We start from the raw sequence: 26,784 nt of genomic DNA on the forward strand, positions 1-26,784 counted from the left end.
ACACATGAAAGCCTGCATGGAGTTTGATAAAAAAACACCTGAAGGACTCCAAGATGGTGAGAAATAAGATTCTCTGGTCTGATGAGACCAAAATAGAACTTTTTGGCCTTAATTCTAAGCGGTATGTGTGGAGAAAACGAGGCACTGCTCATCACCTGTCCAGTACAGTCCCAACAGTGAAGCATGGTGGTGGCAGCATCATGCTGTGGGGGTGTTTTTCAGCTGCAGGGACAGGACGACTGGTTGCAATCGAGGGAAAGATGAATGCGGCCAAGTACAGGGATTTCCTGGACAAAAACCTTCTCCAGAGTGCTCTGGACCTCAGACTGGGCCGAAGGTTTACCTTCCAACAAGACAATGACCCTAAGCACACAGCTAAAATAACGAAGGAGTGGCTTCACAACAACTCCGTGACTGTTCTTGAATGGCCCAGCCAGAGCCCTGACTTAAACCCAATTGAGCATCTCTGGAGAGACCTAAAAATGGCTGTCCACCAACGTTTACCATCCAACCTGACAGAACTGGAGGGAATCTGCAAGGAGGAATGGCAGAGCATCCCCAAATCCAGGTGTGAAAGACTTGTTGAATCTTTCCCAAAAAGACTCCTGGCTGTATTAGATGAAAAGGGGGCTTCTACTAAATACTGAGCAAAGGGTCTGAATACTTAGGACCATGTGATATTTCAGTTTTTCTTTTTTAATAAATCTGCAACAATGTCAACAATTCTGTGTTTTTCTGTCAGTATGGGGTGCTATGTGTACATTCATGAGGAAGAAGAATGAACTTAAATGATTTTAGCAAATGGCTGCAATATAACAAAGAGTGAAAAATTTAAGGGGGTCTGAATACTTTCCGTACCCACTGTATATATATATATATATATATATATATATATATATATATATATATATATATATATATATATATATAAAACCTTTTCCTCTTTTTTTTTTGTGATGAAGCAACCACTAAGGGGCATTAGGGGCTTAGAGTGCTGAGAGTGAAGGCTGCTTGTGATGATGGGGGGGGGGGGGGGTGACAGCAGCAGTCCAACAAGAGCACAGGAACGGTTTTGTGTAAAATGCAGGACAGAGATATACTGACAAGTTTCAGGGAAGAAAGCTGCATGCCAGCAGAAGTCTGACTACATGAGTACAGGATCTTTTAGCTCCCAAGTAGAATGCAAAGAAGAGTGCCTCACTCCTGTAGCTATCTTTAGGGGGGGGGGGGGGAAAACAATATTTTTCTCCATACAGTACAGGACACAGGCAGATTTATAGACAACTTGGTTATAGGCAGGTACCTTTAGGTGATTATTCAGTGGCAAAAATACGGTGAGGACCCCCATATAGCCCTTCCTCCTCCCAGAAAGCCTTGCTAATGTATCAGCTAGCTTCTGATACAATAATACTGGCAGAATATACAGCAAGGCATCATTTTGCCTTGCTGTATATTCTTACCCCTGGATATTCAGCTACAGAGAAGGAAGAGCATCTGCATATTGGAGAGGGGCCTTTGTCAACACACCTGTGTGTGAACACCGGGGAATCTGCCATTTTTAATCCATTCCTGATTACCAAGGTCACAATAAGTACCCCCTACAAGGGATCCTTTTAAAAAACGATGGCAGAACACAGGAGAAAAAAGTCAGGGAGAAGGATAAAGGTACTTACCACCACCATAGCTACCAATCGGACTGCAGGAGCTACATTGACCTCACCTGGGGATTCAGCCACTGACAGCTCGTAAAATTGTCCCCCCCCCCCACACCTGAATATTACATAGTTACATAGTTAGTGAGGTTGAAAAAAGACATCAGTCCATCCAGTTCAACCTATGATGTGTGTGTGTGGTGTGTTTGCTGTTAACTGTACATTGTATACCCCTGTATGTTGTGGTCTTTAAGGTGGGTGCCCATCTAATAGTTTTTTGAAACTATCGATGCTCCCTGCTGATACGTGAAATGCCATGTGGTCATTACTGATACCCGGAAACACAGAGATCCAGACACGTCATATTCTTCCTGCTTGAAGCGCACGCCACAGCTGCTACCACACTACCAGGGCTGTAGAGGAGTCTCTGGACAAACAAACAGAGCACCAGAAACAGACCCTTTTACATACAAACAGTGGTTTCACTTAGTGCCAGGAAAGGCACTACTTCTTGTAAGCAGCCATTTCTTATTTTTACATTTATTTAAAAAAATAAAAAACGGTATTATACTACATTTGGCTTCCCCACTATTTTTCCTATATACACCTGAGTGAGATCCAGAAAGAGGAGTGGAGGAGTTTGGTGTCGGACTGATCAATCCTATAAAAGGATCAATAGCGATTTAGGTCCTGGCGACCTAAAGCCATCTGGTAAGAGGCAAAGATTTCTTATTTTATCAAGAGCACATTTGGAGCACAAAATCACCTTGAATAACTCATTTATTTTCACGGACTATTCTCACTTGCACAATTAACATTGTGGATACATCTTTTTATTGCATATGTTTTATAAATATTTTATGAATTTTTATTAAAAGCATTATTATTAATATTTCACATCACCATCACCAGTGTCACTCATTTATTATTTGTTTTCGCAACAAATCACCAATTATGTACACTGTTTGTGTCCAAATATTTTAAATTATTTGAATTTTACCAAAAATGTTCATTTAATGGCATTATCATAATTTTATTTGAGTTACACACTGGTTGCACTTTAAATTGGATAAAGAACACTAACATAACTACCAGAACACATTCAAAACCATCCAGACTTCCAAACACATCTTTAGCCTTAATGAATTAATTCCCATTAACCCATTAATTCCCATTAACCCATACCATTGCCAGCGCCCATTTTTTCATTGATATTATCTTTTACACTGTCAGGTGTTCCATGCCCCTCATTGCTCAGTAAGGAGGACTTTGAAGTTTCTATGTCCACCTTTATGGGATAGATTGTGGATCCAATTCAGGATCCTCCACTACCTCTCTGTCTATAAAGAGCAGAGAAACTGGCTTAGTTAAAGCATAATAAAACAGTGGGTCCTTATGGTATACATCTGAGAATTCTAAGAGAACATTGAGATATAGTTGTTGGCTCATTAACTCTTCCAACAGGAGAAGTTCCCCATGACCGGTGGACAGCTATTAGTGTACCTATATACAAGAAAGGTAACAAGGTATAAGCTAGCAATTACAGGCTAGTGAGTTTAACATCTCTTGTAGTCAAGTTAATGGGATCACTCCTAAAGAGAAGAAACATTGATACTTAACCACTTCCATACAGAGCAGTTTGACACCCTTCCTGCCCAGACCAATTTTCAGCTTTCAGCACTCTCACACTTTGAATGACAATTGCTCAGTCATGCTACACTGTAACCAAACAAAATTTTATCATTTTTTTCACACAAATAGAGATTTCTTTTGGTGGTATTTGATCACAACTGGGGTTTTTTTTTCGTGATATATGCAAAAAAAGAGCAAAAAGTTTGAAAAAAAAACACTTTTTTTTAGTTTCAATTATAAAATTTTGCAAAAAATTAATTTTTCTTCATACATTTGGGCCAAAATGTATACTGCTACATGTCTCTGGTAAAATTAACCCAAATTAGTGTATATTATTTAGTCTGTGTGAAAGTTATTGAGTCTAGAAGCTATGGTACCAATTACTGAAAATTGATCACACCAGATGTACTGACTGCCTATCTCCTTTCTTGAGGCCCTGAAATGTCAGGACAGTACAAATACCCCCCAAATGACCCCTTTTTGTAAAGTAGACAGTCCAAGGTATTTAGTAAGAGGCATGGTGGGTTTTTTGAAGTTGTAATTTTTTCCCACAATTCTTGGGAAAATGAAGAAAAATTTTTTTTTTCTTTTTTTTCCCACAAAGTTGTCAATTTATAAGCTATTTCTAACACATAGCATGTACACAGCAAAAATTACGCCCAAAAATACATTCTGCTACTCCTTCCGAGTATGGCGATACCACATGTGTGAGACTTTTACACAGCCTGGCCACAAAAAGATACTCCACGTCCAAGAAGCACCTTCAGGCGTTCTAGGAGCATAAATACACATAAAACTTTCTTACTACCTATCACACTTTTCAAGGCCCTAGAGCACCAATACAATGGAAAAGTCCACAAAATGACCCCATTTTGGAAAGCAAACACTCCAACGTATATTCTATGAGGCATTATGGGTCCTTTGAACATGTCATTTTTTTCCACAGGTTTTTGGAAAATGTGGGAAAAAAATGAAAACTTTTTTTTTTTACACAAAGTTGTCAATTTATAGGATATTCCTAACACATAGCATGTACACAGCAAAAATGACACCCCAAAATACATTCTGCCACTCCTCCTGAGTATGGCAATACCACATGTGTGAGACTTTTTCACAGCCTAGCCATATAGAGGGGCCCAACATCCAAGGAGCATCATCATGCATCCTAGCCACTTGCCTAGGTCTATTTTTGACATTTGGTGTTTACAAGCTAAAATCAGTTGTTTTGCTAGAAAACTGCTTAGAACCCCCAAACATTATATATATTTTTTTAGCAGAGACCCTAGAGATTAAAATGGAGATTATTGCAATATTTTTTATCACACCGTATTTGCGCAGCGGTCTTCCAAACGCAATTTTTTGGGAAAAAATTCACTTTTTTTAATTAAAAAATAAGAAACCAGTAAAGTTAGCCCAATTTTTTTCCATAATGTGAAAGATAATGTTACGCCGAGTAAATAGATACCCAACATGTCATGTTTCAAAATTGCGCACGCTCACGGAATGGCGACAAACTTTGGTACTTAAAAATCCCCATAGGCGACAATTTAAAAATTTCTACAGGTTGCCATCTTTGAGTTACAGAGGAGGTCTAGGGCTCAAATTATTCCCCTTGCTCTAACGATCACGGCGATACCTCACATGTGTGGTTTGAACACCGTTTACATATGTGGGCGGGGTTTCCGTATGCGTCGCTTCTGCGCGCGAGCTAACGGGGACAGGGTGCTTTAATTTTTTTTTTTTTACTATTTATTTTGTTTATTATTTTTTTATTTTTACACCGTTTAACAAAAAAAAAAAAAAAGGATCATTTTTATTTCTATTACAAAAAATGTAAACATTACTTGTAATAGAAAAAGGCACGACAGGACCTCTTTTTTGTGAGATCTGGGGTCAAAAAGTCCTCAGATCTTACAAGTACACTAAAAGATAGAAAAAAAAAAAAAATTATTATATAAAATGAAAAAAAAAAAAGGACCTTTAAACCGGTTGCTAGGCAACAACATTTTCCGTAGCTCCGGTCCTCCAAGACCATAGAGTCAAGTGAGGGCAAGCTTGCCCTCACTCGACATCCTGTCTGTGAGGATCTGGGACCGGATAGTTTTCCCCGCTGTCGGCGGGTCCGGTAAGCGGGGAAAAGGACCGGACGCGGCGGGAGGGGGGGGGCACCTCTTCCGCCATCCCAGAAGGGTGATCCCACGGCAAATCCGCCGCTGGGACCACCCTTATCGGAAAGCCAACCGTCCACCGTTTAAAAAAATACCAGGGTTATGGCAGCTATCTGCTGCCATAACACCGGTATTGAGGACGTATATAAACCTTTTTGGACTTGGACATGGTGGCTGTATGAAGGGCGACAGGTACTCGGGTACTTTGTTGGGCAGGTGACAGGTACTCTGGTACTGATGAGCAGGTGGCAGGTACTCGGGTACTCCGATAGGCAGGTGACAGGTTCTCGGGTACTCTGATGGGCAGGTGACAGGCAGGTGATAGGTACTGATGAGTAGTACTGATACTGATAGGTGATACTGATACGTGATAGGTACTGATGAGTACTGATGAGTAGTGATGGGTACTGATGAGCAGGCGGCAAGTACTCGGGTACTTCAGGCGTCAGGTACTCTGATGAGCAGGTGGAAGGTACTCGGGTACTCTGATGGGTAGGTGACAGGTACTCAGGTACTCTGATGACGGGTACTCCGTTGACAGGTACTCAAAGTACCTGAGTATCCGTCATCAGAGTACCCGAGTATCCGTCATCAGAGTACCCGAGTACCTGTCATCAGAGTACCCGAGTACCCATCTTTAGAGTACCCGAGTACCTGTCATCAGAGTACCTGCGTACCTGTCATCAGAGTACCCGAGTACCTGTCATCAGAGTACCCGAGTACCCGTCATCAGAGTACCCGAGTACCTGTCATCAGAGTACCCGAGTACCTGTCACCAGAGTACCCGAGTACCCGTCATCAGAGTACCCGAGTACCTGTCATCAGAGTACCCGAGTACCTGTCATCAGAGTACCCGAGTACCTGTCATCAGAGTACCCGGGTACCTGTCATCAGAGTACCCGGGTACCTGTCATCAGAGTACCCGAGTACCTGTCATCAGAGTACCAGAGTACCCGTCATCAGAGTACCCGAGTACCCGTCATCAGAGTACCCGAGTACCTGTCATCAGAGTACCCGAGTACCTGTCATCAGAGTACCCGAGTACCTGTCATCAGAGTACCCGGGTACCTGTCATCAGAGTACCCGAGTACCTGTCATCAGAGTACCCGGGTACCTGTCATCAGAGTACCCGAGTACCTGTCATCAGAGTACCCGAGTACCTGTCATCAGAGTACCTGAATACCTGTCACCAGCCCATCAGAGTACCCGAGTACCTGTCATCAGAGTACCTGATGGGCTGGTGACAGGTACTCGGGTACTTTGATGGGCTAGTGACAGGTGCTCTTTATTGGGGGGGGGGCAATCAGTGTGTTTGGGGTGCACTGTACTTGGTAACTAGCTGTTACCACACTCTCTTCCTCACACAGGATCAGTGTGTGAGGAGGAGAACACGGTGACAGCTAGTTACCGCGTTCTCTGTTGACATTTGTGACCGGCTGTGATTGGACACAGCCGGTCATGTGGTAATTTCATTGGCTCTTTACCTAGATCGGGGATCGACTCTGTCCGAGGGACGAGCCTCGTCCCCGATCGCTGCTCTGCGCGCCCCCGGGGGCGCGCATTGCAGAGAGAACGAGCGGCTCGTGCTGGAGCCGCTCATGTGATCGGCTGTGATTGACACAGCCGATCACGTGGTAAACAGCCAATTTCTATTGGCTCCTTACCTTGATCAGGGATGGGCTATGTCCGAGGGACGAGCCTCACCCCCGATCGCGGCGCTGCGCGCTCCCGGGGGCGCGCAGTAGCAGCTAGAGCGGGCGGATGTCATATGACGCCCGCCCGGATCCGTACAACTAGAGAGGAAAAAGATTTGGGAGTAGTTATTTTAGATGATCGCAAAAAGAGTAAACATTGTTTCCATGCAGTGGGAAAAGCGAATAGAATTCTAGGATGCATCACTAGAACAATCACCGGCTCGAGGAGGACTTCAGTGAAGAATCCCTGGGGCCCTATGAAGACCTGGTAAGAGAGTCGGAGCACACTGAAGACCTCTTACACTTACCAATATAACCCTTGTCGCTGCTGATCTGAAAAGATCCTTCAAGGCAGCTATCACTGACCTGAGAGCAGACATCATCTCTCTCTGTCATAGCAGATGGCATCTCACAAAAGAGCGGGCCTGCAGAGAGACAGAGCAATCACTAGGCTTGAAAAAGTCACTGAGACACATTCTGCCCATCTTATTGCCATTAACAGACATTTAGAGGAAGACAGAGGAAGGAGGCACAATATAAGAATATAAGAGTGAGAGGACTGCCTGAGAGTGTCACAGCAGAGCAAGTGAGGCCTGCACTTCAAACTATATTTAGCAACCTGTTGGTTGAGTTTGATAGAGCCCATCAAGCTCTCAAGCCCAAAGGCCTAGAAAATGCACCCCCAAGAGATGTCATTTGTTGTATTACAAGCTTTACTCTCAAAGAAGAGATTCTAAGGAAGGCCAGATAAAATGAGCTCATCCCTTTTAATGAAGACAATATCTTCCTATTTCAAGACCTTTCACCCATCACTTTGAAAAACAGACGAGCGCCCCCCTGCTGACTGCTTTAAAGGATAAAGCAAATAACTTATAGGTGGCGGTTTCCCTTTAAACTTAAGGCCACTTACAAAGGCAAACAATATACGCTTAAACTGCCCAACAAAATTCATGAATTCTGTGACAACCTGCACATACTGTTCGTGGATCTGCCTGAATGGGGTGAGTAATTTAAAATCCCGGAGGCATCACCACACGGCACACCCATTCAGGAGAAACTGTCCACCCCTAAAACAGTCCAAAAGAAAGACAGACAGCACAGACAGAATGGCTGCGGTTCCGTTTTTTTCTTCACCTAAGTCTAAGCAATCCAGGTTCAGGGAGGACATGGAAAATACCTGAAGGCTTCAGCTTAAACTGGCAGTTCATCTTTACCTTCTGCTCTTATGAAAGGATGAAACATGAATACCCTTGCCTCATGGCCATGCTTTGTGTCCCTATCCCCCTTCCACTTTTCTACCCCTCACCAGGATGACTGCAGGGGACTGAACATTGAGCCCTCAAGATTCCTCATGTATGATTTAATTATTCCTGTTTTTATAGCCCACACAGAATCTGGAGAGCAGGAACAACCAAAAGGCAGGACTCACTGCTGCCACCCACTGGATTTATCTCTCAGCCCACTTATGGGCGAAAAGCGGACTGTCTACACCCACCTCCGTAGAGCATGAGTATGGACAGCTCTTCAAGAGCCCCTATGGGTTCTCCTACTGCTTGTCTCTAGCCATTCTTTCTATGGTCAATTTATGGTCACCTCAGAAATCCCCAGGATCCATTGGCCTATGGTACCTAGCAGGAAATGGATACTTTCTCTGAAGTGATTAGGGTACACACAGGTGATTCTTGCATATCCAAGTTGTTACTCCTGCATGCCTCATTCATTCAGCTAATTTAACTAAGTCTGTTGTTCAGTTAAACACTAGAGAATATGTGTTTATGTTTATTTACTTTCTCTACCACTGCTTATACAAGCTTTACATAAGTTTTTTATGTTCTTACGATTTCATTGCGGCAGAGAGAGCATTTGGCTCTCTTCTTTTGATGTATTTCCTTTTATCAATCCAGGACTGGGCTCTAATTTTTCGAGCACTTATCCTATTGATGAAAGGACTCGTGCCTGACACGTTGCCATCACCCCGTTTACATTGGTAAATAACTTTGCTGCGGACTCCTCCCACTAACCCCCCCAATCTGGTGGAGTCAACTGTTCTCATATAGTTACAGGTTGCAATCTCTCCTACACAATTTCACCACAACATATAACCATTGACGATAGTTTGTCAAAAGTTGTGCAAAGGCTGTTATCTTAAAACCCTCCCTTTTCTTTCCCCCCCCCTTCTCTCTTCCTCTGTTCTCTTCTCACCCTTCTTCTCACAATGGCATACTCTTCCTTGGGAAAGAATCCTCTAATCATTTCACAAAGCGCCGGAGGTCCTAACATACCTGAGAAACGCTCACAGGTCCTCATATAGCTCAAAAAAACGAATCCTAAGGCTGTGTTTTAGGCTCACTTGTACACCATTATTTACCAGGGAAAAAACCGGAACAGAAAACCGGGGCTCCCCCTGCTGGCACACCTACGCTACTTCCACAATTGTAAGTGATTTAACCTGTTACACAGTGGCTCACATAAGAATTAAAATCAATTTTGACTCCTGACATAATGTGATATCATTATAAACATTTCAGGTCAACCATGAAGGGCTTTTCACCATGACAAACCAAAATATCTACACTTTTTCCTGTAAGTTGTGGCATATTACCCCCTTCTTTATTCATAAAATTCATTATTTTTTGAATATAATTTTCTTTACACCACAGACAGCAAGTCCTCAATAGATCCTGTGTGATTAGTTTTGGGTGAACAAATAGAAAGGTCCGGGATTCAACTTTTAGTCACAAGTATGTGTACATTTATTTCCTCTCATAAATAAATACCGTCCTTGAAGCATTGAATTTTCTAACATATATCCACCATATATTTTTCAGAGATAGTGGCCCTCTCGCTTCCTTGATAAAGGCAAAAACAGGCCGAAACGCGTCGGAAGCTCCAGATATACAGTCTCTCTCTAAACGGCTCATATGCTTGAGCACTTACAGACAGAGATCTATATCAAGTCACCTTTCACATTGTCACTCATTACTTTATTTTCTTTTCACCTCCTCACATGGGTCTATAAACCATTGGCACAATTATGATGATTATCATTGTATGATTTCTTTACTATCTTTCAAATAAATTGTCACAATTTTACTACAAGTTTTACTATCTGACTAGCCCATAAAGTCCCACCCCCTTGGCTTGAGGCACCAAACCCTGCTTTAAGATTTATAATTGGGATGTTGGCTACACTTACCACTCAGGTATCAGGGATCAATCCTTAATTTATCAGTTTTTGGATGGATAACACATCCGTGCCCTCTCAGATCCTTGACCCCAAAAAACCCCTTCTTTATACCTTTTTGTCAAACAGCAAGGCAAAAACGACATTTTACTCATTGATTCTGATCAACCCCAGCCTTCCCCAGCTCTGGGCTTACCGCTCACAGCTGTGTGGCTGCAGGGTTATATCATTCTCCTTTCCCAGCAACTCTTTAATACTCAAGCTGGAAGCACCTCCAAGAGAAAAGAGGGACATAATGGGGGACCTTGTGGGTACCGAATGGGACTCCCTCATGCTAAACATTCAGTCAAACTTTAAAGAAAAAGAACAATTAGATTCAGACATCACTGCACTTTTTACCACTTTAAAAAGGCAATTAGAAAGAAAAGCATCTCTACATTGGCACGTTCGCACTTTTGACAGATACATCAAGGAGAACATCAATCCGGTTGGCTTAAGGGTTCAAATATTCCCCACACTTGATAACATCACAGCCCAGCTAAAACAAGAATGGGAAGAAATACTCAATCAGTGCTCCAAAAATCTAATGCTACTATTGCAAGCGGAATATCTTAAACAAAGTAAAAATCTAGAAGGTGAAATCAAAAAAAAAAAAAAATCTATGATCAACTTGCCCCTCTAAAAACAGCTGCATTGTACAGCTCACAAGAGAAACAGTTAAAGGATCACCTTGAAGAGTACAGCAAAGAAATCCTTGTCAAAAAAGAAAAAAGTACTGGCGCGATAAGAACGCCTTCACACAAGGCCGAGCATACAAATGGGAAAACCAAACTAGACCCAATCGCAACAGGAACCGCATACCAAGAAACCCATACTATCAACAATCTTCCGACTCTTCCTCATAAAACTCCGGCACAGAAGCCCATAGAAGCAGAGACAGAGGTTACCCTCAGAAAACCAAAACTCAGAATGTTGCAAGGAACCCGGATGAACCTGAATGGGCTAAATCGCAAGATCAAGGAGAAGTATATGCTTCTGATACCGAAATAATAGATATCACTACATCAACTAAAACCCTCAAACCTCACGAAATGTTTACTAGATCTAAGGTCAAAGGGTTTTTTTTAGGAAAACCCCCCAAAACCAAAACCCAAACAAACCAAGACACAACGGAAACCAGATCGGAGGACAAGAAGGACTAAATGTTATTAATCTTTCTCCATATACACTTACACCAGCACAAAGGGAAGTACTCTCTCTGGGTCTCTCATTTTGCCCAAACCAAGGCATGGACCAATTTGAAGCTATTAAAGACCTTAATCTGTTCGCCCGCAACCTTCTCTTAAAAGTATCGTACAGCAAGAAACCGGTGACAGAACCCACACCCACACCACTCACAGCCGCCGAATACCGAGCGATCAGAGATCTCAATCTACTCTTGGAGGAAGGAGGGTTAGATGACACAGAAAACCTGGACTCATCCTCAACCAATACAGAATCAGCTACGAATATTAAATTTAAGAAAAAATCGCACATTTTTCCCCCACTCAACACAAATCCTGCAATCTCACTATTCGTGCGACAAACTACTAAAGATATCGAACAATTACGTAAAACAACTTACCCAAACAACTTAACACTGCAACATAGACAGGCTTTAAAAGAACTACAAGAAAATGACTCCATCACTATAAAACCCTCAGACAAAGGGGGTAATGTAGTATTAATGAGCAACGAAAAATACATGGAAATGTGTCTCAACATCCTACAAAACAAAAAATATTATAAACAAATCTCCCCCCTAATGGTACACAGCTTCAACGAAGAATTCTACACCTTGGTTGACAAAGCGTATAATAATAAAATCATCACACAAACTCCCCAGATAGCCTGGATCTGAGCGCTCAACATATCCAAACAGCGCTCAGATGCCACAAACACAGACAAATTGCCATGGGGTTTACGTTTAGCCTGGGCTGATGAGAGGGTCCATAGTCCCATTGCAGGAGGCGAGCAACCAGGCTTCTCCAACGCCCAGTGGCGAGATTGGTCTCGTCACAGAATTCATTCGAACCAAACACCCTCGGGTACCAACATTTTATGCTCTTCCCAAAGTGCATAAAGACCCGCTAAACCCACCTGGACGACCCATCATTTCCGGCAACGGCAGCATTACTGAAAAAGTCAGCCAGGTAATTGATGCCCATCTTAAACCTCATGTTACGAAATTGGCCTCGTACATCAAAGATACCGGACACCTCCTCCAAATCTTGGACAATATCACCATACCAACAAACGCCATTCTTGTCACCATTGATGTTGAAACACTTTATAACAACATCCCCCACAGTAAAGGCCTACAAACAGTCGAAAAAGTACTCAGACAACAAAGCAGACATGATACCAACTTCAATACCTTCATTGTTCAAATGCTGAAATTCATACTTCATCACAACATCTTTTCCTTCTGCGGTACGTATTACGTACAATCATGCGGAGTTGCTATGGGCACTAGTTGTGCACCCACCTATGCAAACATCTATCTGGGCAAATGGGAAGAAGACTTTTTAACATCAGAAGACAATCAACAATATACCAACTACATCATGTTATGGCAAAGATACATCGATGATGTACTTCTCATATGGAATGGACCGGAAAAACTACTACAAGAATGTCTCAATAAAATGAATCAAAATCAATTCAATATGTACTTCACCATGACATACAGTTTAACAAAAATACCATTCTTAGATACGTACATCTATAAGGATCAATCTGGTAATCTCATGACAACTCTTTTCCGAAAGGAAACAGCCGGCAACACGGTCCTACATGCCAAAAGCTTCCACCCAGAACCCCTAAAGAAATCGTTACCATACAGCCAGTTCTTAAGACTTAAAAGGAATTGCACCAATTCCACAAACTTCCAAATGGAAGCCAACGCCCTTACAGACAGACTAATACAAAGAGGATACTCCAAAACATGCCTCAAAAAGGCCTTCAATCGGGTCAACAAACAAGATAGACAAGAGATCTTATACAAAAAAAGGCAGGACACAAAAACAGAACCTCCTCCAACCAGAATTATCATGCAATTCTCCAATAAACACAAAAAAATCAGAAACATCCTACAGAAAAATTGGTCTATCCTCACAGAAGACCCTACACTTAAAGATCTGGTACCTGACCACCCGTTAATTACTTACAAAAAGAGCCGTTCTGTACATCAAACATTAGTACATAGTGAAATGAAAACGAGAAAAGATCCATGTAAAACCATAGGCACCTTTCCGTGTGGGTCCTGCGCTCAATGCAAAGTAATACCAAAAACAACTCACCTCATTCTTCCCAATGGTGAAAACTTTACCCCCCCGTCATTTTGCTAACTGCAAAACCATGGGGGTAGTATACATAATGAACTGTCAATGTGGTGCGTTTTACATTGGAAAGACACGCCAAGAATTCGGACTGAGAGTTAACAAACACGTACAAAGCATGAGTATTGGCAATTTTCATCTCCCATTAGGCCGTCATGTAGCTTACCATCACAAATACAAGATGCCGAAAGTGTCTTTTTCAGTATTAGACCGTATCCACATTCCAGCCAGAGGAGGGGACTGGAATAAGTCCCTTCTACAGATTGAGATGCGTTGGATAAGAAAATTAAACGCCACAAGACCCCCAGGACTCAACGAAAGTGAAAGCTACCGCCCCTTCTTAGAGGGCTTTGGCATCTGGCAAAATTGACTAAACCACAAAAAATTTCACTATATCAAACCGTCTTTTTTTCTTTATACAAAACTCAGGACCCCCCTCCCCTTTCCCCTATGTTTAGCATTTTAGAAGGGACCATCCCATCCCTGCCCACAACATCTCCCCATTTTAGATCCCCCTGACCCTCTTGCCACAATTAACATTGCTGTAACATATCACTTTATTATTTTTTGGTTATGTATTTATCATAATTTTATGCTATGTACATGTTATTTTTTGCATTATTGCATAATACTCTCAAAAGGTCATGATTTGTATACATGTTTCACATACAGTGACAATTAAGTCTTTATCCCGCAAACCCAACTATTTGTTTCCTCCCAAACCCACCCGGCACAGGTAACCCCAGAGAATTAACTCTCTTGGGGAGTATGGAGAAAGTCCTGGCGGGTCGCACCCTCCGGAATGCTCCCATCCAGGGAGCAGTTTCCCCATCTAATTCCTGTGTCGGCGGCTACGGAACATCGTCTTCTCCTCACGTCACTGGCTGGATGCGCGCGCACCATCCCGGCACGCACCACGCCGTTGCGCCGACCCGGAACCCGGGCAGGCGCCGTGACGTCCTCGATGCGCTATGCGCATGCGCCAGGGAATATAAATAGCCGGGGATTTCAACAGGGCGCCACTTCCCTCCAACCGAGGGAACGTGACGGACGCCCTAGGACGAGCCATTCTGGATACTTCCTCTCATCCTCCTACAACTAACAGTGAGTTACCCATCCACTAATGCAATATCCATGCGTTACTGGATGTATTTTCCAAGTGTTAAAATGCCTTGTTTTAGGCTCACTTGTACACCATTATTTACCAGGGAAAAAACCGGAACAGAAAACCGGGGCTCCCCCTGCTGGCACACCTACGCTACTTCCACAATTGTAAGTGATTTAACCTGTTACACAGTGGCTCACATAAGAATTAAAATCAATTTTGACTCCTGACATAATGTGATATCATTATAAACATTTCAGGTCAACCATGAAGGGCTTTTCACCACAACAAACCAAAATATCTACACTTTTTCATGTAAGTTGTGGCATATTACCCCCTTCTTTATTCATAAAATTCATTATTTTTTGAATATAATTTTCTTTACACCACAGACAGCAAGTCCTCAATAGATCCTGTGTGATTAGCTTTGGGTGAACAAATAGAAAGGTCCGGGATTCAACTTTTAGTCACAAGTATGTGTACATTTATTTCCTCTCATAAATAAATACCGTCCTTGAAGCATTGAATTTTCTAACATATATCCACCATATATCTTTCAGAGATGGTGGCCCTCTCGCTTCCTTGATAAAGGCAAATACAGGCCGAAACGCGTCGGAAGCTCCAGATATACAGTCTCTCTCTAAACGGCTCATATGCTTGAGCACTTACAGACAGAGATCTATATCAAGTCACCTTTCACATTGTCACTCATTACTTTATTTTCTTTTCACCTCCTCACATGGGTCTATAAACCATTGGCACAATTATGATGATTATCATTGTATGATTTCTTTACTATCTTTCAAATAAATTGTCACAATTTTACTACAAGTTTTACTATCTGACTAGCCCATAAAGTCCCACCCCCTTGGCTTGAGGCACCAAACCCTGCTTTAAGATTTATAATTGGGATGTTGGCTACACTTACCACTCAGGTATCAGGGATCAATCCTTAATTTATCAATTTAACTAAGTCTGTTGTTCAGTTAAACACTAGAGAATATGTGTTTATGTTTATTTACTTTCTCTACCACTGCTTATACAAGCTTTACATACGTTTTTTATGTTCTTACGATTTCATTGCGGCAGAGAGAGCATTTGGCTCTCTTCTTTTGATGTATTTCCTTTTATCAATCCAGGACTGGGCTCTAATTTTTCGAGCACTTATCCTATTGATGAAAGGACTCGTGCCTGACACGTTGCCATCACCCCGTTTACATTGGTAAATAACTTTGCTGCGGACTCCTCCCACTAACCCCCCCAATCTGGTGGAGTCAACTGTTCTCATATAGTTACAGGTTGCAATCTCTCCTACACAATTTCACCACAACATATAACCATTGACGATAGTTTGTCAAAAGTTGTGCAAAGGCTGTTATCTTAAAACCCTCCCTTTTCTCCCCCCCCCCCCCTTCTCTCTTCCTCTGTTCTCTTCTCACCCTTCTTCTCACAATGGCATACTCTTCCTTGGGAAAAAATCCTCTAATCATTTCACAAAGCGCCGGAGGTCCTAACATACCTGAGAAACGCTCACAGGTCCTCATATAGCTCAAAAAAACGAATCCTAAGGCTGTGTTCCTTCAAGAAACGCACTTTAAATCACACTGTGTCCCGCTCATGACAAACAGGTATTTCACTAAAGCTTTCCATGCCACTAGTCCCCTGGCCAAAACTAAAGGGGTGTCTATCCTAGTAAGTAAGGATGCAAACCTTTCAGTTATGGACCAGCTGATAGACTCTGAGGGTCATTATTTGATCTTGAAGGGTTCGTGGGCTGGCAAACCAGTCACACTCGCGAACGTCTATTTCCCAAATAGGACGCACATCACCTTCTGTCAAAGTTTGGTGGATGAACTGAAAGGTTTTGCCTCGAGTTTTATAATACTGGACGGGGATTTCAACATACCATTGAATCCCCTCCAGAACACATTCAACGGGAGGGCGTCCATAGCCCTCAGGGTACTTAAAAGGATCAAAAACGCTCTACGCTCACTCTTGCTCGTAGACTCCTGGAGGTCATTGAACCCTCGGGAAAAGACTACACCTGCTATTCCCCACCTCACAACAGATATTCTCGTATCGACTATCTCTTCATAACCCAAAGAGACCTTCCTCACTTAACTGACGCACGAATAGGCATCCAGACTCTTTCAAACCACACCCCCATTTCACTTCACATGAACCTATCGGAGCCACCTGACAAAACCTTCAACTGGAGGCTTAACCCCGCACTCCTCTTAGACCTGGAAATTTAAAAAAAGCATTTCGAACTCCATTAAAACGTATTTCGACACTAACACTATAGAGCAATCTTCATACACTCACATTTGGGAAGCACACAAATGTGTGATTAGGGGCAAACTTATTAAATGGGGAGCCAGAAAGAAAAGATAATGAGGGAAACGGATATCTGAATTGTCTTCCACTATAGCTGACCTAGAACGTCTTCACAAACAATCACTTGCCGCTGATCATACCTCAAAATTATTTGAGGCCAGACATGCACTTTGAGACCTCCCTGATTCCGACCTTAAACAACCTCTTTTTTTAGGAGATGTGTTTACTATGAGAAAGGAGACAAGAGTGGGAAACTGCTTGCTAAAGCTCTGAAAGATGTCAAAGTTGTGGAAAATATAGGTATTCAATATCAAAAATAGTAGAGTTGGCCTAGATCACGATACTAAATCCATAGCTGCCAATTTTCATAGATTTTACACTAACCTATACAATCTGCCCTCGCAGCATAGACCCACTGACCCTAAAGGTACCAGGACAGACATCATTTCTGACTTCCTTAATCATAGCAAGCTACCCAAACTTACAGAGTGAGATGCTCAAAACCTTGAAAAACCTATTGAGGAACAAGAAATTGTGACCGCTATTAAGGGTAGGAAAACTGGGAAGAGTCCTGGACTGGATGGGCACACTTCACAGTACTATAAATCCTTTATAGTGTTACTTACCAAACCCCTCTGCAACACTCTTAACTCCCTATCTGACCAACAAGATGTCCCCAAATTCCTTTCTTCTTGCGCACGTAGCGGTGATCCCAAAGAAAGATAAAGACCCTTCGGATTGTGCCAATTATAGGCCAATTTTACAATTAAACAATGATGTAAAACTCTTTGCAAAAATCATAGCAAACAGACTTTGGCCCTTACTTTCTAAAATGATCGACCCAGAGCAAGTCGGTTTCATGCCGGGAAGGGAGGCGAGAGACAACATTGCAAAAACTCTCAACTTATTTTTCAGAGCCAAGGGATGGCGTTGAGGGCCTTCTCCTCTCCACAGATGCGGAGAAGGCCTTCAACTGGTTGTCCTGGGAATATACTGTATGTTCTCTATTTGTTCATATATTGGGTTGATGCCGAAAATGCATAGTTGGACTGCCTCCCTCTATCAGAACCCCACAGCTAACATCAAGATCAATGGCACTCTCTCTGAAATGATACACATTAAAAATTGCACTAGACAGGGCTGCCCCCTCTCCCCACTTCTTTTTATACTCACACTTGAACCCCTTATCAGAGTGGTTAACCTAAATGCTACCATAAAAGGTTTCATGGTAGATAAGAGGGAATATAAGGTGGCGGCCTATGCCCTTATTTTTTTTCCTCTCCCAACCCCACATATCCATTCCAAATCTACTTTCAGACTTCAAAACTTTCACTTACATCTCCAATTGCCAAATAAATTATGCCAAATCTATCAGTGAATGACATGCATAGAACTGCTCATTTAGGTGGGTCTCGTTAGGTATTTGGATCACCCCACGGCTGACCGACTTATATAAACAAAACTACCTGCCCTTGCTACATAAGATAGAAACATATCTGAAGATGTGGAACTTAAAAAACGTTTTCCTGGTTTGGGTTTTGGTTTCCTGGTTTGGTTAAAATTGTAGTCCTGCCCGGGTTACTATATTGCATGAATGCTCTCCCGATCAAGCTTCCCTTACACTTTTTAAAAAAATTGCAACAAATCCAGAGATCTTTTGTATGGGCCAACAAAAAGCCTAGAATCCGATTTCAGCTAATTACATGCTCCTATGGACACACACAGCCCCTCCCTCTCAAATAAAGTTAACTCCTTCACTACCAGTGTATTTTTACAGTAACAGTGCATATGTATAACACTGATTACTGTAGAAATGTCACTGGTAACCCCAAAAGTGTCAAAAATGTCAGTCAAGGGTCCGATCTGTCCGCCTCAATGTCGCAGTACCGCAAAAAAAAACGCAGATCGCCGCCATTACGCGTTAAAAAAAACCAACAAAAATGACAAAAATCTAAACGCGATAACTTTTGCGCAAACCAATCAAATTTCCACCCGGTATGAATTCACCTGCGGCCCTGTTTACGGACAAAGACAGACCTCTCCTAATTAAAAACTGAATGAAAGGAGCAATAATTAAAAACAAAACAGATCTCCAAGCTACCTGCAGAGATGTGAATATCCCCTTCTGGAGATATTTTCAAATTCATGATTTCCTTTCCACCCTCAAGCAGAAATCTCAATTCTCTGAACCTCTCACAGAACTTGAGAGAATATGCATATCTGGTAAAAACATACGGAAAACCATCTCTTTGGCATACTCAAGGCTCCAATTACAATACAACGTTATCCCGGATAACTTCAAACAGTTATGGGAAACAGAACTAGACATTCTCGTTTCTGAGAGTCAATGGATCACAGCGCGTATACTGGCTCACAAATGCTCTATAAGCACGAAAATGCAAGAGACTTCTTACAAAATTCGAACGCACTGGTATGCCCCACCAGACAAACTGAAGAGATGGTTTCCTCAAAACAGTGATATGTGCTGGAGATGCGGACAAGGGAAAGGCACAATGCTACACATTTGGTGGCACTGCCCTCAACTAACCACTTTCTGGAGTCTGCGACCTGATATATGAAATCACAAGTACCAACACCAACACCCAACTGACTCCTGCCCGATGTCTCCTAAACATCTCTAATCAGTATAAACAAACTCTAACCAGACATCTACTAAACGCAGCTAAGGTTTTAATCCCGAGACGATGGAAAACAACAAGAGTTCCCACCATAAGAGATTTGCTCCTGGAAATAGGAAAAATACACAAAATGGAAAGAACTCTAACCATGACAGATGACAACGTTTCCAGGTACCACAAAATATGGGATAACTGGTACCACTTTATATTCTCAAAAAACTATAGAGAATTAATGTTAACCTGATTTAACTTACCTGTAACCTTCTTGGTAAAAGAATGGGATGTAATGACTCTTCACCTGGTTGATGGCTGGAAAGCTATAAATTGATATTGAATGATTCTAAAGCACTTCTTTGTCCCCCCTCTTTCTTTCTCAACCCTATGCCTGCGCTAATGAAATTATGTGCAGGCATAGGGCTCCGCCACTTTCACACCTATATGTGTGTATGTGTATATATACATATATGTGTGTGTGTATATATACCCCTATACAGAAGTTCAGATGTTATGCCTGCCTCCAAAGACGCCCAAAAAATGCCCAAAAAACGCCTGCAACAACACACCTGGGCGTTTTTGTTGCAGGCGTTTTTTTGGGCATTTTTTGGGAGTCTTTGGAGGCAGGCATAACATCTGACCTTCTGTATAGGGGTATATATACACACACACATATATGTATTTATATACACATACACACATATAGGTGTGATAGGAGCGGAGCCACATCCCTGCAAATAATTTCATTAGCGTAGGCATAGGGTTCCGCTACTTTCACACCTATATGTGTGTATGTGTATATATACATATATGTGTGTGTGTACATATACCCCTACACAGAAGTTCAGATGTCATACCTGCCTCCAAAGACGTCCACAAAAAGGCCCAATAAACGCCTGCAACAAAAACGGCCAGGTGTGAAAATAGCGGCGCCATATCCCTGCTCTATTGCAATTCTAAGACAAACAATCTTTTTTTTTCTGGTTCTGGACATGCTACAGAGCTGAAACTTCACAGGTACACCTTTTAGACCCCCCAGACACTAAATCCAAAGAAATCTAATTTTTCAATAATTTTTTCAATAATTGGCTCTCTATCAAAAACGACAATTTTTAAGAACATGTTTTGTGTGATTATTAGTCCCTGGGACATGACCCAGAACCCTAGGCACTTTTTTGGGGCATTTATTGGGTTTTAGAGCTTCAAAATTGTGATTTTTGATTACCGAAGTTTGGGTCCCATTGATTTCAATGGGGTTCTGGAATCCGGACCCAAACTTTCGGGAAGTTCGGGTGTTCTGGTCAAAACAAACTTTTCAAAAGTTTGATCATCCCTAATCTTTCTACCACTTAGTCTTTTTTTCTGTTATTACTCATCCATGTGATTGTAACGCTCCTGCGTTTTTATAGTAAGCTGGATTTGCAGCTGCAGAATCTCCACTCAGTAGTCATGTAGAGATGTGTTGAAACACCAGATCCAACTCTCCAGACTCATCACTGTGGGCCTGTCTGCTTCAGCATGCAGATATACACACACTCAATAAGATGTTCCTGGAGTGATGGGATGTATATGACAGTATGGAGGTGATGTGCTGAAGGGACAGGTGTGAGCAGTGACAGCAATGATAAGCACTTGATAGTAATGTTCAGGAGAGTAGTAGATGGTAATAGGTAGAATGCAGATAGGTTAGTAATCATGTATGGTAACAGGTGGTGAGGACAGTAGATGACATATACAGGATAGACTAACCCAGTGCAAGGATAGATGGTAGTAGACTCAAGAGCTAGCAATCTATGTAACAGTGCAGATGATAGAATTAGTATGCATAGATAGTAACAGTCCTTAATGTGCAGAAGATAGATAGTGTAAGTTAGTTATGGAGGAATCCCCTGTGGGGTACTTATCACTAGTAAGGTTAGTAAGTAGAGGGGTCCGGTAGTGAGGGAGTGATCCGGTAGCGAGATACGGGATCAGTAGCGAGGTTCCGGTCTGTTCCAGGTAAAGAGAATAGCTGGAGGCTCCGGCAGCATAAGACAAGGCTTGTGAGCATGCGGTAACATTGAACGAACAATGTGAGAGAGAAAGCCGGCGATTGAAATAGCCGCTCAGAGCGGCGCTCAGCGATGATGTCATCCGGCTTAAAGGTATATGCGTTCCACCTAACTAAAAAGGTGGGACGCAATATGAAAAGGAAAATGGGCAATAAGGGTACCAAAGGTACCAGAATCTTACAGTACCCCCCCCCTTAAGGCCGGCTCCGGAAGGCCTATAGCACTGGTTTCTCCGGGTATTTAGAGTGAAATCTTCGTATAAGCCTAGGTGCGTGAACATCAGAAGTATCCAACCAGGTGTCGTCTTGGGGTCCATAGTTCTTCCATCTTATGAGATATTGGAGTCTTCCTCTGTGGAAACGAGAATCCAAAATCTCCTTAATCTCATATTCTTCTCCGCCTTCAACTTGTACTGGAGGTGGAGGCAAGATGGCAGGCCTTATACCTTGGTTAGGAACATGTGGTTTCAGTAGCGACACATGAAAGATGGGATGTATTCTGAGATCTGCCGGTAAGGTGAGTTGCACTGCAGCTTTTCCAATGAGTTTCTTAATTTGGAAGGGTCCCAGAAATAAAGGTCCAAGCTTTTTGCTAGGGATCTTTAACCTTAAATTTTTTGTCGATAGCCAAACGAGGTCCCCAATAGCATATTGCGGAGAAGGTCTTCTACGAAGGTCGTAGTACCTTTTTTGTTGACTATGAGCGTGTGAGATGGTGGTATTAAGTAAACCCAGAGAGTCTTTTATTTGGGTAAGATAATCCGAGGCTACTGGGTTACTTGATGGTAGGATGCGTGGTGGGAGAAGTGTGGGATGAAACCCATAGTTCAAGTAGAACGGACTTTGCTTAGTAGTACTGTGGGTTGCGTTGTTATAAGCAAATTCCGCCAGAGGGAGGAGGTCCACCCAATCATCCTGTAGGTATGATGTGTAGCAACGCAGATATTGTTCTATACACTGGTTGACTCTTTCAGTCTGTCCGTTGGTCTGAGGGTGGTAAGGAGAAGTGAGCTTTCGCTCAATCCGTAGTATTTGACATAGAGCTTGCCAAAACTTGGAGATAAACTGTGATAAAAGAGTCTTTGGAATTCCATGTAACTTGAACACATGTTTCATTAGTAGTTCCGCTGTTTGTTTAGATGAAGGTAGTCTGCGAATAGCAATGAAATGTGCCATCTTTGTCAGATGGTCCACTGACACTAGAATGGTATTAAATCCTTTGGAAGGTGGTAGTTCTACTATAAAGTCTAAGGACACAACTTCCCATGGAATCTGGGGTATTGGTAGACTGCAGAGTAGACCAGATGGTTTTGTAGTGTCAATTTTGGACCTTGCACAGATGTCACATGAAGAAACAAATTTTTGTACAGACGTCTTCATATCAGGCCCCCAAAACTGCCTGGTAAGCAAATTAAGGGTTTTCGTCATATCCATATGTCCTGCCATAGGCACATCATGTGATAATTCCAAGATCTTGGTGCGCATAGTAGGGGGTATGTAGAGTTTGTCGTTGTAATAGAGGAAGCCTTCTGCATCAGTACTTAGTTGTGGTGGAGGTGAATCCAATCCTATACTGTGCAAAATCTCTTCCTTCAGGGAGCGAACAACACCAATAATACGTTCATAGGGTATTATAGGAATAGAAGGGATTTCGGCGCAGTTATCTTCGGTTAATTGTGATAGCGCATCCACTTTTTTATTTTTGTCTGCAGGCGTGTAGGTCACTAGGAAGTTGAATCTTAGGAAGAATAATGACCATCGTACCTGCCGGTGGGAAAGAGTTTTGTTAGTCTGGAGGTATTGAAGGTTTTTATGATCTGTATATATGAGTATTGGTAATCGAGTACCTTCAAGTAGATGTCGCCAATTCTCCAGTACCAGTTTTATGGCAAGCAACTCCTTTTCACCCACTGGGTAATTCACCTCTGGGCTGCTTAGTGATTTAGAGAAAAAAGCAACTGGGTGGAGTGGTTAAGTATTTGTTGGTCGTTGGGAGAGATCTGCTCCTACTGCCATGTTTGACGCATCTACCTCCAGAATATATTGGAGGGATGGATCTGGATGGCGTAGTATGGGAGCAGAAGTAAAGCTTGATTTTAACAAGCGGAAAGCTCCATTTGCTTCTTCTGATCATTTGAATGGTTTCTTTATACTTGTAAGTTGTGTGAGAGGTCTCACAATAGCAGAGAAGTTCTTGATGAACTTCCTATAGAAGTTTGAAAATCCAAGGAATCGCTGTAATGCCTTACGAGTTGTTGGTATAGGCCAATCCAGAATACAGGATATCTTGCTCATATCCATCTTGATTCCGGTTTTGGATATGATGTATCCTAGGAATAATATTTCTTCTTTATGAAATAGGCATTTTTTTAATTTCACGTATAGATTGTGTGCGAGTAATCTGGATAACACAAGTCTTACATGTTTTATATGTTCAGACAAAGATCGAGAATAGATAAGTATATCGTCCAGATATACCACAACACAGACATCAAGTAAGTCTCTAAAGATGTCGTTTATGAACCGTTGAAAAGCTGCGGGAGCATTACACAACCCGAATGGCATCACAAGATATTCGAATAATCCGTATCTGGTTCTGAATGCTGTCTTCCACTCATCTCCGTCACGGATTCGGATTAGGTTGTATGCCCCTTTTAGGTCCAATTTAGAGAAGTAGGTAGCCCCACGCACTTGTTCAATGAGTTCAGGGATGAGTGGTAAAGGATAGCGATCCTTTATCGTAATGGTATTTAATTGCCTATAATCGATAATAGGCCTAAGACTTGAATCCTTATTGCGGACAAAGAAAAGTCCTGCAGCTGTGGAAGAAGTAGAGGGTCTGATGAACCCTTTTGTCAAATTCTCATCCAAGTATTCCTTGAGATGAGAGAGTTCATCCTGTGAAAGAGGATAAACATGACCGAAAGGCAATTTGCTGTTAGGGAGTAGATCGATAGTGCAATCATAATCCCTATGGGGAGGCAACACTTGAGCATTTTTCTCAAGGAAGACTTCGGACAGATCCTGATAGCATAGTGGTGCAATCTCATCTGACACCACAGACAGGATCTTTCCATAAGATGGGAGGTTACACGTAATCTCGCAATAGTGAGAAGGGAAAGTTAGAGTCCGTGTTTTCCAATCTATGGTTGGTTGATGTGTGTGTAACCAGGGAAGTCCCAAAATAATGGGAAAATGGGGTGAAGATAGTACATCAAAAGTGGTGGTCTCCATATGAGACTCGTTAGCAGTGACAAGGAGTGCTTGTGTCTGATTGGTGATTGGACCAGAAGATAACGGAATACCGTTAATGAAACTAACAGAGACAGGTTTAGGTTTTGAAATAATAGGTATTTTATTTAAAGTAACAAAACGTGTATCAATATAGTTCCCACAAGATCCTGTGTCGATCATAGCCTTGGTGGTAATCCTAGTCTGGTCCCACTGTAATGTTAAATGAACAAAGAGATAGGGATTACAAAAGGAAGTTGTTAATCCCCCTAGCAAGACATGTGAACACTCACCCTCTTTTTTGCGGACAAGGGGACAGACGCTTATCAAATGATCCGGGGATGCGCAGTACATGCAGAGGTTTCTGGATCTTCTCCTGGCTCGTTCAGTAGTTGATAAAGGTGGGCGTATGGTTCCTACCTCCATAGGAGTAGGGTCAATGGCCGAAATCTGAGAAGGACTAGATAATGGCATTCCCATTTTCTCAGCCTTTCTTTCTCGCAGTCGCCTGTCAATGTTGATACTGAGTTGTATTAAGGCATCCAAAGTGCCAGGTAAATCCGCTCGGGCGAGCTCGTCTTTAACGGCTTCTGACAACCCGAGTCTGAACTGAGTTCGCAGAGATGTATCATTCCACCCTGAATCAAGGGTCCATCTTTTGAACTCTGCTACAAAGTCTTCAACAGGTCTCCTTCCTTGTTTTAAAGCCCTCAATTGGATATCAGCAGTACTCTGCCTATTGGGGTCTTCATATAAGCTAGCGAGTTCCACTAGGAATAAAGGATAGGAGTTGAGAAGATGATCATCTTTCTCAAAGAGAGAGTCTGCCCAGGCCCGTGGATCACCCGTTAAGTATGAAATAACGGTACAAACTTTAATTTGATCAGTAGGGTAAGTACGAGGTTTTAGCAAAAAAAACAATTGACATGCATTTTTGAATTCACAAAATTTTTTCCGATCACCTGTAAACACTAGAGGAGGGTTCATTTTAGGTTCAGGGGGCTGAGCAGCAGTAAGCTGTGAAAGACGGGTTTCCTGCTGTCTCAGAGTCTGATTTTCATCTTTTACTTCAGTAAGAGCAAGTATTAATGCATTTACTTGTTGTGTTAATTGTGTCACTTGAGTGGGTAATTCTGCTGAATCCATTTTTTAGGTACGTTCAATCTGTAACGCTCCTGCGTTTTTATAGTAAGCTGGATTTGCAGCTGCAGAATCTCCACTCAGTAGTCATGTAGAGATGTGTTGAAACACCAGATCCAACTCTCCAGACTCATCACTGTGGGCCTGTCTGCTTCAGCATACAGATATACACACACTCAATAAGATGTTCCTGGAGTGATGGGATGTATATGACAGTATGGAGGTGATGTGCTGAAGGGACAGGTGTGAGCAGTGACAGCACTTGATAGTAATGTTCAGGAGAATAGTAGATGGTAATAGGTAGAATGCAGATAGGTTAGTAATCATGTATGGTAACAGGTGCTGAGGACAGTAGATGACATATACAGGATAGACTAACCCAGTGCAAGGATAGATGGTAGTAGACTCAAGAGCTAGCAATCTATGTAACAGTGCAGATGATAGAATTAGCATGCATAGATAGTAACAGTCCTTAATGTGCAGAAGATAGATAGTGTAAGTTAGTTATGGAGAAATCCCCTGTGGGGTACTTATCACTAGTAAGGTTAGTAAGTAGAGGGGTCCGGTAGTGAGGGAGT

The sequence above is a fragment of the Pelophylax lessonae genome (genome assembly GCF_965119305.1).
Source record: "Pelophylax lessonae genome assembly, chromosome: 1".
Classification (NCBI taxonomy): Eukaryota; Metazoa; Chordata; class Amphibia; order Anura; family Ranidae; genus Pelophylax; species Pelophylax lessonae.